We start from the raw sequence: 12,313 nt of genomic DNA, 5'->3' as shown, positions 1-12,313 counted from the left end.
TAAAAAGAAAAAAGTTAACCAAAAACCTATAAACCCAAGTTTTAGAATCGAACTGAACCGTTTATCGAGAATCCAAACCATTAAAAAAATTCGGTTCGGTTTGAGCCAAAACCGTGCCCATTGCTAGTGGCATCTATTGAATTAATAGAGATGTGAGAAAATTTGGTTTTGAACTAGTAATATAATAACTTACCCACTACGAGGTAAGGTAATTATAATGAAAAGAAAACAAAGAGATATGTGTAAAGAAAGAAAGAAAGAAAGATATATTAACATCTTCTAAGGCCAAATTTGGCCCATGAGACAAATGGTTTACAAAAAATGGGATATTTACCCATTCATTAAAAGTAAAAAAATCAAAATAAGATAAAAAATAGTTCTAAAAAGAAAACATGTTCTACAATGAAAAGATGTTATATTAGGCCTAATTTCATTTCCATCCAAGTCTCTCGAAGAGAAGTGAGACGTCAAAGGGTTACGATGTGGATGTGGCCCGTGGTCCCAATGTAAAAGGTAGCCCAACCAGAGCTTCTAGTCGTCGTAGCTCACGTTCCCGTATCTTCTTAGTCTTTTCTACTCCACGTCGACTTGTTTTGAAGCCCAACATCCGAGGGCGTTTGGTTGTTCTTTGTATTTATGCTTCCTCAAGGGAGAGGCCGAGCGGCATAAGTGTGTCCACATTCATCGTCTCCCCTTGTTCCTGAAAAATTACACTAGTTACATGTTAATGAATAATAAAAGGGTTATGATTAACACTTTGTAATTTATTCTCCCTATGTTGTTTTAGCTCTAAGATATATCTACCTAGTCTTTTTACACTCAGGGTATCTAATAGTTTGGAGAGGGTGGGAGAAGGTCCTAATATGTCTTGGTATTCCACCCGTATCTCAGCATAAGTTGGGCACTTGCATGCGAAGTGATACTCATCCTCTATCTCTATGTGGCATAACCTACATAGTCTTTCCTCTCTAGGGACTTTATTAGCTCGATCATTCTCAATCTCAAGTTGGTGAGATGATATCCTAAGTTGTCCAATGACCACCCTTAATGCATTTGATAAGAATGTATCTAGATATCTTGGTCGTGTAATAAAACCTAACTTAGAGAAGTGCAAGAAGTGTTCCTTATAGTACAACATTTTAGATGGGAGTGGCTCTTGTGGGGTGATCCATTTATATCGAGTGTAAATTTGCCATATTTCTTGGCATATCACTTTATTACAGTCTTCATGAGAGATTAGAGTTTGATCAATCCCATGGTTGTACTTAAGGGGAGGTAGTAATAGAGGAGGTGAGAAAATTTGGTTTTGAACTAGTAATATAATAACTTGCCCACGAGGAGGTAAGGTAATTATAATAAAAAGAAAACAAATAGATTTTTGTGAATATTACAAAAGACGTGCATTCAAACTCACAACCATGAATATCTATTATTCAATATTTCATTGAGAACAAGGGTTTAACACATGAGAGGACAACGATTAAGGTTTTTTTGTGACAATTACTAGATGGATGTATTTCATTTAGGAAATTTCTTGGTTTCATTATAAAAATGCGTTGTCATTGTTTGTATGGAAACCATTATATCATAGAAAGCATTGTAATTCTTTGCAAAAAAGAGTTACTTATGACTTCTTAGTTATTATGTTGGCCTAGAAAGGCATTCTAAGTTTATTCGATTGTTTCGTTTGGGGGTCAAAAAACCTAGAGATTGTAGTTGATGCTCCATCTCAAAGAATTTTGTGTTTGTTGAAGCGCAACAATCATTACACATCCCACCCAATTATTGGTTTATATGGCAACAACTACAAAATATTGCATTGATGCAAGTTCTTTTACATTTACAACTAGAACAACAATTGTCGATTCATTGGTGTTTACAGGGTTAAATGATGTTTTTACAAGTGACTACAAATATATAATATTGTTGCTCCCTTGAGTCTCTTCATTAGCTATCATCTAAGGTTGAACAAGAAAGGAAAATGCATAACTCTAATCATGGGTTATGGAAGATCTTAAAACGTAGCTCGCATTCTAAATTGCCACTTATAACAAAGGCCTTCATTTGGAGAGATTTGATTGAGTGTTTGCCTTTGGGATTAGCTCTAGAGCAATGTAGACTAGCAACATGCAATTGTTTTTTTTGCACTATTCAAATGGAAGATAGTACTTATCATTCCATACAATGTCCAATTGCTTTTTTGATTTGGAGTTACGTTTCTCAAAATTGTCAAGTTTTATCATGGTGTTATTTGACAACAAGACATTGGGTATTTGCACAATTCACATAATACAAGCTTCTTAGACTCCAACTCAAAACTCAACTACGTAGAACTTTTTTTTGCTTCAAATATGACTCTATACAAAAAATAGATTTTCCTTCTTCCATCCTACCAAGACTCTTCTCACTTCTTGTAGACCATCTATTCTTCCTCACTCACATCCCTATGGCCAAGAATACCCTCCTATTTATAGGTTTTTTGTTATGTTATTCTTGCTTCTTTTTTCAAAAATATACTTGACTCTATGTGAGGTGTTTTTTATACCATTGTTTCACCTCTATAATCCCAAATTTGTCATACAATATATGTTGGAAACCTCTCCCTGCCATTTTTTTATCCATATTTTCTTTCGAAATTTGGATATTGGATGAAGAAGTTATGAACATTTTTATCTATCTAAATCTTCATATCCTCGCCTCGTTTTTTTCTACTTTTTAACACTTTTGAAAAGTGCCTCTAACTTTATCTCTTCAAGTTCCTTCCTTCGTTGATTGTTATGATGCTTTATTCTTAGACATCTTAGCATCCAACGTATTTGCAACAATCTTTTCTTACGAACAAAATTTGACTTCATAGTGCCCATGGAGTCAAAGCATATCTACGAAAGTTGAAAGGAGTACTAATGCAGTTAGTGGGTGACCATACTCACTACATTGTGACACCCATTGTAAGTAGTTTTTTTCACACACATTTAATAATATAATTGTGTGTTTTCACCAAAGAGAGAGAGAGACCGGGGGTATGTATAAGATATTTACAAAGGTCTTGGCAAATAATTGCCAAAGTTGATATGATTTCATTGGAGGTGGGAATATATTGCATGGTGTGTTGAATGCTCAAATGGCCATGGATTATGCATGACCCCCTCATCAAGATTTGATTGTGGTGCAATTAGATTTGGAGAGAAGAGCTTATGATGCACATATTGTATATTTTCTCCCTTATATTAAGCATACGATATCAGTGAGGCTAGATGGTTCACATTACTATCATTTTTGTTTAATCCACATTTACAACTAGTCCACTACTTTAGCAACATCATATGAAAAGTTAACCATGTTATTCGCATAGAAAAGTAATGAGATAATTAGTTGCATGATTTTTGGAGCATCTAATCATTCTTCTCTTGCAACCCTATTCACCAATTCTTCCAATTTATCAATGCATAAACCTAAGAGTGTAGGTGATAATGGACATTCTTGTGTATCCTCATATTACTTAAAAAGTATCTTGAGAAACCATTCTTTGTTTTTAGTTGGCATCTAACTTACTCATATAATCGTGCAATAGCAACTCAATACTCTAATGGCATGCCAATTTCCACCATTCTATTACAAAACTCACTCCATGGTATTGTATCAAATGTTTTTTCAAAATCAATGAAGCAACAATAGATTGTGTTTCCTTGTAGTCTACTTTCTTCCATAATTACTGTTAATGTAACTAGATTATCCTCCACGGGGTGTTTTGGTCTAAAACCTACTTGTTCAAGTGCTCATTTGTTTTGACTTTTAGCCCATATGCTTGCCATTTGTTGCATGATCATGTTATACAATTTAGTATTAACTAAGCTCGCCATAATTGTCCAATAATTTGATACTTGATCTTATTTTCTATTTTACAAATTTGCTTAATCCAATTCATGAGTCAGTCATTCGACATACCATGTTTAATAACTTGATCTACAAAAGCTATGATCGAATGACAAGTACTTGACATTGTCCATTTTAAGAGCTCATATGTAATGGGTGTTACAATAGTTTTACCAAAAAAGAATATACTCCTTTAGTTAAAATATACACAAACTCGATCCCTTTCTTAGGTAGGCCGAGCCAAGACTATCCTATCCTACAAAGAGATCTCGCTTATTTATCTTACACTTTCACATATGGCTCTAGCCATCCTTTCATGCACATCACCTACATTCACTGTCCCACATGCCATGTCTTTCACGCCCCTCGATCATCTAATGGGAGTGGGGAACAACCATTTGGGTACTTCATATTTCCATAGTATATCCATTCCATTTGTTGCGGCCATCGATGTAGTACACCATCGCTTTCAAAAATTCAGCCTCATTAGTTTTGTAGCATCATTAGTACCATCAATCCGCTCATATTGAGCTATTAGTGTAGTTATTAGTGCGTGCCAATTTAGCTTAATTGATTCAGTTGGAGGGCGTTTGTGTGCTGAAAATACCCTGGTACACCTTGTTGTCCATATATACCATATAGTAATGGGGGCAAGCAACATCCAAAGATCTCCAAGTTTTTGATTCTGTGCACAAGTTGCAGGTACCATGTTGTCAGTGATCAGCCGCACAATGTCATTCTCCCCTCTGTACTTAGCATCACATGTGCTATCGTATTTCGCCACATCATCCTCAAGACAAATCTAGCAAGCATGTCCCCGTTTGAGGGTGAACTAACTAGAGGCATGGCAAAGCAAACGTAGTGCCCTTCCCCATATAGCCACTACCTCGTGACATTTCCATAGACAATGGGAAATGCTTTCTATCTGTCCACATGCAATACATCTAGGGTCTACGTTGGGGACTTTACCCCACGTCCCTACCGGCAAGGCTCTATGTGCAATAAGCCATAAACACATCATTATCTTGCGGTCATATCTGTCATGCCATATCATTTTCCAGAATTTATCTAGTCTCATTTCACTAATGCCCTCTTGTATCCAAAATTTCCTTGTTGCAATCTTGTTGTGTGCTTGTTCTAGAATAATTTGCCTATAGTTGTTTTCCCATTAACCATATTTTTTGTTCCCTTATTGACATTTCAAGATCAATGTATGTAATACAAGGTTTTTCAATGTTCTCAACCATAGGAGTCACTCCCTCGTGCATATATAAGTACAGTTTAAAGAATCTTTTCTTTCTCCTCACTACCTTTTCTATATTGTTGTCATGCCATGACCCGTTCACTTTCCCTTTTCGCAAACTTATATAGTTTGAGATATATCTATAATCTTACATTCCCCATCAAAGTTTCAAACCAAGAATTACATTTATGTTCATCAACATGCATTTGAAAATATTAATATCCTAATTCAAGAATGACAACTTTCAAAATCTTACAATTTTTTTAACATCATTACTTAAAGAGAATTTTGAATTATGGTTTTCAACTTCTTTTGCATGTATCCTAGCTTTATTGTAACAAGGTTGAATGATGTATCTTCTTTCCTCTTTCATTTTACTACATTTGTTGATGGAGTGTGAGAGTGTAAGGTCCAAGTACAAGGGCTTATGATTTGAGTCATGGGATAGAGGAACAATCTTAAATGCATTCATCATGGATAGATCACATGCTTGCATTGATACATGTAACATAATCTACCACGCTTCCTCCACATGAGGTTGGTAAAGATGTGAGTACATTTGTCAAAGGAAACACATTTATTCCATTCAAGACAATCAAGCTTGTGCAATCAAGCATATGTATAAGAAATTCTTTCATGATCTATCACAATGCAATCCTTTTGAGTCATGTAATAGACAAGGATCCACTATATTTTCTTCCAATATATCCATATTTTGGTATTTTCCAACTCTAGCATTAAAGTCTCCCATGATCACTTTGCCAAGCTTCTTAAAAACAAGTATATCTTGACAAAAGCCCGTGAAAGGATTATCACGTTCCAACCCAAATCTACCATAGTAGTTTGACTCTTTATGAAGAATGTTGCATGCAACCATGTAAATATTCTCTTTGACCAAATTAATCTTTATCCATAGGTGTCATTTATAATCATCATGCTTACATAATTTTATGTAATTATCTATGCTCTCATGGTAATACATATTATCCTTGCATGTCCATGTCCATCTACCCAAAGGCCTCCAAACATTTTAGCTCTTATCAATGTATCACTAGTGCATACATCTCTTTCGGGACCAATTTGTACCAAATCAACATCCCTAATCATCACTTACAAAATGAGCTATGTCTTCCTATACTTTATGTGTATGCTTGAGCTTGTGAGAAACCAATATGACATGTGTACATATGTATATTGTGTGCCAAAGAAGTGTTGGCTTTCAACTTGCATGATCCCTCCAAAGATACAAGATCTTGGTGATGAATCATTAACAAGATTGTGTGAGAGGACACAATTAGTTGAATTGATACATTAAAGAGAATCCATATAATTGACCTCTACATGAGTCATACCCTCAACTCTATGTTATTTATTGACATGATTCCTAAGCCCACTACATTTTGTAGGAGGGTCAACTCCATGTGATTACTTAGACATGATTCCTATGTACATCCCATATGATAGGAGACTTCAACATGCATATGCATTCCTTGTATGATACATGTTGTTACGGGCATGACCATATAATATCCCGTGGTGAGAATTGTCGTAGTATTCTATACACGTGGATAAGTGTGAGGGTTAAACAAAGAGTCTAAAGAAGGGGAGGATTACTTTTAATCCTCGGGATTGAGACAACCCATGAGGCCAAGTGTGAACATGGCTGGGGGCCTTGAGAATTACTATAAATAAGAGGCCTAGCTACCCTCATTTTATCATGCATTGACTACGTCGAGACTCTGTCCGTGAGTGGAACGACTCTTGTAGCAAGCGCGCTATCGTCCAGGTACGACTCGACGCCAAGGCGGTGGTATGGGACGCCGATCGAGGCTCGAGTCCGTCTCGATCCCTTCGCTCGGGGGTGGTCGGGTGGATCGGCACCCTTCTTTCTCTCTTTTCTCTCTATTCTTTCTAGATCTATCATTGAGATATCCTTATTTTATGCTTACTTTAGTACCTAATCTCTAATATTTGGTATCAGAGCTCATGGTACTAACGTTTCTTTTGGTTTTCTTTTTGTCTTCGCGTGGGATGGCGATTGATCGTTGTGCGGTCGCCTTCATGCAGACAAGGATTAGCGAAAGAACTTCGGTAAATTTTCCTTAATTTTTTATCTAATTTTTCTTCTCCCTTCTATACATGTGTATACTTAATATGTAGTTTTTTTTTCATATATTCAATGATGTTGACGTGGTATTTAATTGGTTATCTTAAACGTTTACATATGTCCACGAGGTCAATACCTCGTTTGACATATAAATCATATGTGATGAGTGTCGTATGCGTACGAGGTTACTACCTCAATTGCGTATTACGTTCACGAACATATGTTACGTTCGCGTATGAGGTCAATACCTCGATTCGTTCGAAATGATATGCGTTGGATTTACTATGCGTAAGAGGTCAATACCTCAATTGCGAATTACACTTAACCTTATTTTCGGATGTTTCGTGTGCGTAGAGGTATATGCCTCGATTACGTATCCCGAATACATCATTGTTGGCTATATAAAAAAAACGATTCATTTAGTATACGCATATGTGGTCACTTATATACGTCTCTGATCGTATATATGTGATAAATGGACATATGTGTATATTTTAGATTACGTGATTCATATCAAATGTTTTCCTATTTGGGGAGAGGATTTTGGTGGCCGTCCTCACATTTTTGTGAGAATGGCGTTGTCACCATCCCTTTTATCAACAATTTTTATTGTTGAAATTCCCGTTGGTCACTTTGATATTTCGTTACGTAACGAACCTCGTATAGCCAAAATGATGTTGAATACGTCGGGCTTGATCCACATCAAGTAGGGTCGCTCTAATGACACACGTATCCAACATCTCCCCTCGTTACATGGATACGATGCCACCATGAGCTCGTTCTTACGAGTGGCATTCGTAATGACGTGACCATGTGATGGGCCACATGAGCCTACGAAGACACAAGGGCTCATTCGGCTTGACCATTAGGTTACACTTTCGCATATGCCATCGTAATTACGAGGCTTGAGGTTAGGTAGCGTACAACCATAGTGGGTAATAAATGAGGGAGAAATAAGGCCACTTGACCTATATGTTTCTTTTAAACAAAAACATATAGGGGCAAATGCCTCGGATATCTCGAATACGCCTCAAACATTAAACATTCAAGACGCGCAATCTACTTGGTTGGCTCAAGTGTTTAATGTATTTGTCCTCGAGGTCTCGAGTTCAAATATGACCAACACCATACAACATCGTTGATACATATGACTATAATACATGTTTAGACTTTAGGTCTAAGTGCACTTCGGGGTCCTCGTAATAGGACTTAAAGAGCCGAAACCACATATGTGGGCACAGAAACATAGTTATTGTTAACATTTTTTTCGTGTATAAACTATTCATGACGCGAACATACATGGTTGAGCCTCGGGGAGCCGCCATGAAAAAAATCGATATAGAGATCAGGGAAAGGCATTCATTTGTCACCCCCATGGTTTTTAAAACACCTCTGTGTTACCATAGTAACCTGATCTTGAACCTCATCTCATACGTCTAGAGGGGTATTGACGTGAGATCATGATATCGATTAATGTTTGCCCATGATATGTTTACACCACGACAAGATGTTATGACTATTTGTCTGACCTTATCTTATTTCTTTGCCAGAAATAATCATTCAATGGCTCAGAATAACGACCCGATGCCCTCCGCTCAAGCGGAAAGAACTCAAGGAAATCCTCCTGGGACAATGTCCATTGAGGCGTATATTTTACAAGTACAACATTTCCTTAGTTCAACCGCGCAGCAGTTGACCGAATTTCGGCAATCTCAAAGTGCTCTCGAGGCACGAGTCATTAGTCTCCAAAATGAGATTAATAGACCTGATGAGCGTCAGGGTGAACCATCATTTGTCGTAAAGCCATTTACGGGAGATAAAAAGGAAAGAACCGAAGAAGCAATCTGCACGTGGCTGGGCCGATGGGAGTCTCATTTTGAGCTCTATCCCACGCCAGATAGTACGAAGATTGCATATGTCGGCCGAGAACTAGGGGGTAAGGCCGCCGCTTGGTGGCGTGGGCTCCGAACTTTGGGGAGATTGCCCGAGACCTGGACAGACTTTGTCACAGTTTTCAAGGGTCAATTTCTACAACCTCCCTCTCGAACCGAGGCAGCACAAGCTTTAATGAACCTCTCTAGCAGGAAGTTTTCCTCGCTAGAAGATTATGTCCACCATGCTAGAACCCAAATCCAAAAATCGGGTCTAGAAGGGGACAATTGGTTAATAGCTTGTTTTGTCAATGGCATCCCCAATTCGGACTATCACTGGATAGTGCACGATAAGGATCCAAAATCCTTCGAAGAGGCCGTTGAGATAGTTCTTCGCTATCAACGCACTTCGAAGAAGGACCATAACAAACCCAACGAAGCGCCCGGGACTAAGCAGTCGCAATTCGTTGGGAAACGCAAGACACCCAACGAATTCATGGATCGCGATTATAAGCGACAACATCCTTTTTGCGTATTCTGCAAAAAGAAGGGTCATACAAAAGAGCAATGTCGTAAGCTCCAACGAAAAGAGCACGACGCCAAACCTAAAGCTACAGACCATAAAGGTCAGATTCCTAATGTCCTTCAGGTCTATACACATCATTTGAGTAATTGTCAATGTTCTTTCCCTCATTATGTATTGGGTCCCAATGATTTACTACGTGCAAACGGGTATATCAATGGATCTCCCGTACAATTTTTATTTGATTCGGGAAGCTCACACAATTTTGTGAATGATCGTTTGGTACAGATATGGGGAATCCAACCCACCGTAAGTGATCACACCTACACGGTGCACTTGGCTGATGGAAGAGTACAACACATCAACGGGGCGATTCATTCTTTAGGAATTTCTATTGATACCTATATAGAGGAAGTAGACTTCCATGTAATGAATCTTAGTACCACCGATGTAATACTGGGTTATCCCTGGTTTTATAATAAAAGCTCTTCTTTATTTATTGATTGGGTTCGCCATTCCATTTCTTTTGTACTCAACGATTGTACGCATTTTATTCAATGTGTAAAAAAACAATCCCTCTCGATTGTTTCCTCGTGTCCATCAATATCCGAGTTGTCTTGTTCTACGTTATTTTATTGTGTACTTGATCCGGACATTCACGTTTACAATATCGATAATGTCTCGGGTCAATTAACATATTTTGAACAAAAACAACTTGATGAAATCGTAAACGATTTTCGTGATGTTTTTCCGAGTGAACTACCCGATGGTTTACCTCCTAAACGTAATATAGACCATCGTATAGATATTGTACCTGGCGTTGCACCCATTAGTATACCTCCGTATCGCCTAAGTCGATCTGAAGAGGATGAGGTAGCTAAGCAACTTAAGGACTATTTACGAATGGGTTATATACGTTATAGTAAATCTCCATGGGGTGCACCAGTTCTCTTGGTTAAAAAGAAAGAGGGCACATGGCGTATGTGTATTAATTACCGACGCTTGAATAAAGTGACGATCAAGAATTCGTACCCATTGCCCCGGGCTGACGATCTAATTGACCGTCTCCAGGGAGCTCGGTATTTTACGAAACTTGATCTCCGTACTGGCTACCATCAAATACGAATAAGTGAGGACGATGTTCCTAAAACAGCATTTCGTACGCGCTACGGCCATTATGAGTTTTTGGTTATGCCTTTTGGTTTGACCAATGCTCCGGCTACATTTCAACAAGAAATGAATGACATTTTCCGAGAACAACTTGGAAAATTTGTCGTTATCTTCTTAGATGATATTTTAGTTTATAGCCGTACATTGCAAGAACATGCTAGACATGTCCGCTTTGTTTTACAAATATTGCGTGACAAACAATTTTACGCGAAGATCTCAAAATGTGAGTTCTTCAAGAAATCAATTACTTATCTTGGACATCTCATAACCGAACGAGGAGTTGAAATTGATCCTTCTCGCATCGAGAAAATCAAGCTTTGGCCCACTCTTCGGAATATTCGAGAAGTTCGATCATTCCTTGGTTTTGTCGGATTTTTGCGAAAATCTCTTCGTAATTACTCACAATTGACGACGCCGTTTACTGATCTTCTAAAAGGTCAAACGCGTAAGTCTACAAAACCTATTGTGTGGAATGCTACACTAGACCTCGCCTTTAAGGAACTCAAGGACTTGGTATGCAAGGCTCCTTCACTTCTTTTACCCGATCCTTCAAAACCTTTTGAGGTTGAAACCGACGCAAGCGATTATGCTATAGGTGCTGTCTTGTATCAAGATGGTAAACCAATAGCATTCGAGAGTAAGAAACTTGATTCTGCTCAATGTCGGTATACCGTTCAAGAAAAGGAATTATTTGCGGTTATACATGCGCTCAAAACATGGCGCCATTATCTTTATGGAAATCGCTTTGTGGTAACTACGGACCACGAGTCCTTGAAATATTTTTGTGACCAACAAGACCTGAAAGGTCGTAAGGCACGATGGGCTGATCTCATCCAGGACTTTGATTTTTCCATACGATATCGTAAAGGTTCCATGAATACTGTCGCTGATGCACTAAGTCGCACCCGTGAAGTTAACATGCTTAGCTTCACTGAAATAACATCAGATCTTTATGATCACCTTCGAGGAAAGTATCCTGATGACAATTATTTTGCAAAATATTGGGCAAGAGTCGAGTCTGGAACAGACACCACCGCACCCTCGAAGGAATACTTCCACATTGCTAACGGTCTGCTCTACCGTAATGGGAAGGTTTGTGTTCCAGATTTGCCTGAGGTCAAAAAGAGAATTCTTTTTGAATGCCATGATGCACCCTCAGCAGGGCACCCTGGAATACATCGTACACTCGTTCTCATCTCCACTCAATTTTATTGGCCTAAGATGCGTCCTGACATACATAGCTATGTGACTAAATGTCACCAATGTCAGGTTAACAAAGCCGAGCGACTTAAAGCCGCAGGACTTTTACATCCCTTGGACATTCCCAATAATAAGTGGGAAAGTATATCCATGGATTTTATTGTTAGCCTTCCTCGCACCCAAAAAGGTCATGATGCCATATGGGTTGTGGTTGACAGACTAACTGAAATGGCCAGATTTATTGCTACTAAAACCACGGTAACAGCTCCTGAATTGGCTTACCAATTCGTTGATGAGTTATTTCGTTTTTACGGGTTACCGATGGA

At 38.2% G+C, this 12,313-nt stretch overlaps 1 protein-coding gene across 1 annotated transcript in view; it reads left to right on the top strand.

Moving 5' to 3' along the window:
- LOC147861711 (V-type proton ATPase 16 kDa proteolipid subunit) overlaps positions 1-12,313 on the top strand; it is a 59,754-nt gene that overhangs the window by 40,348 nt on the left and 7,093 nt on the right. The window lies entirely within an intron of this gene.

The sequence above is a fragment of the Azolla caroliniana genome, unplaced genomic scaffold (genome assembly GCF_043228905.1).
Source record: "Azolla caroliniana isolate FFs.n. ecotype wild unplaced genomic scaffold, voAzoCaro1.0.p SCAF_7, whole genome shotgun sequence".
Lineage (NCBI taxonomy): Eukaryota > Viridiplantae > Streptophyta > Polypodiopsida > Salviniales > Salviniaceae > Azolla > Azolla caroliniana.
The sequence above is the reverse complement of the archived record's forward strand: the minus strand, read 5'-3'. Positions and strand labels throughout refer to the sequence as shown.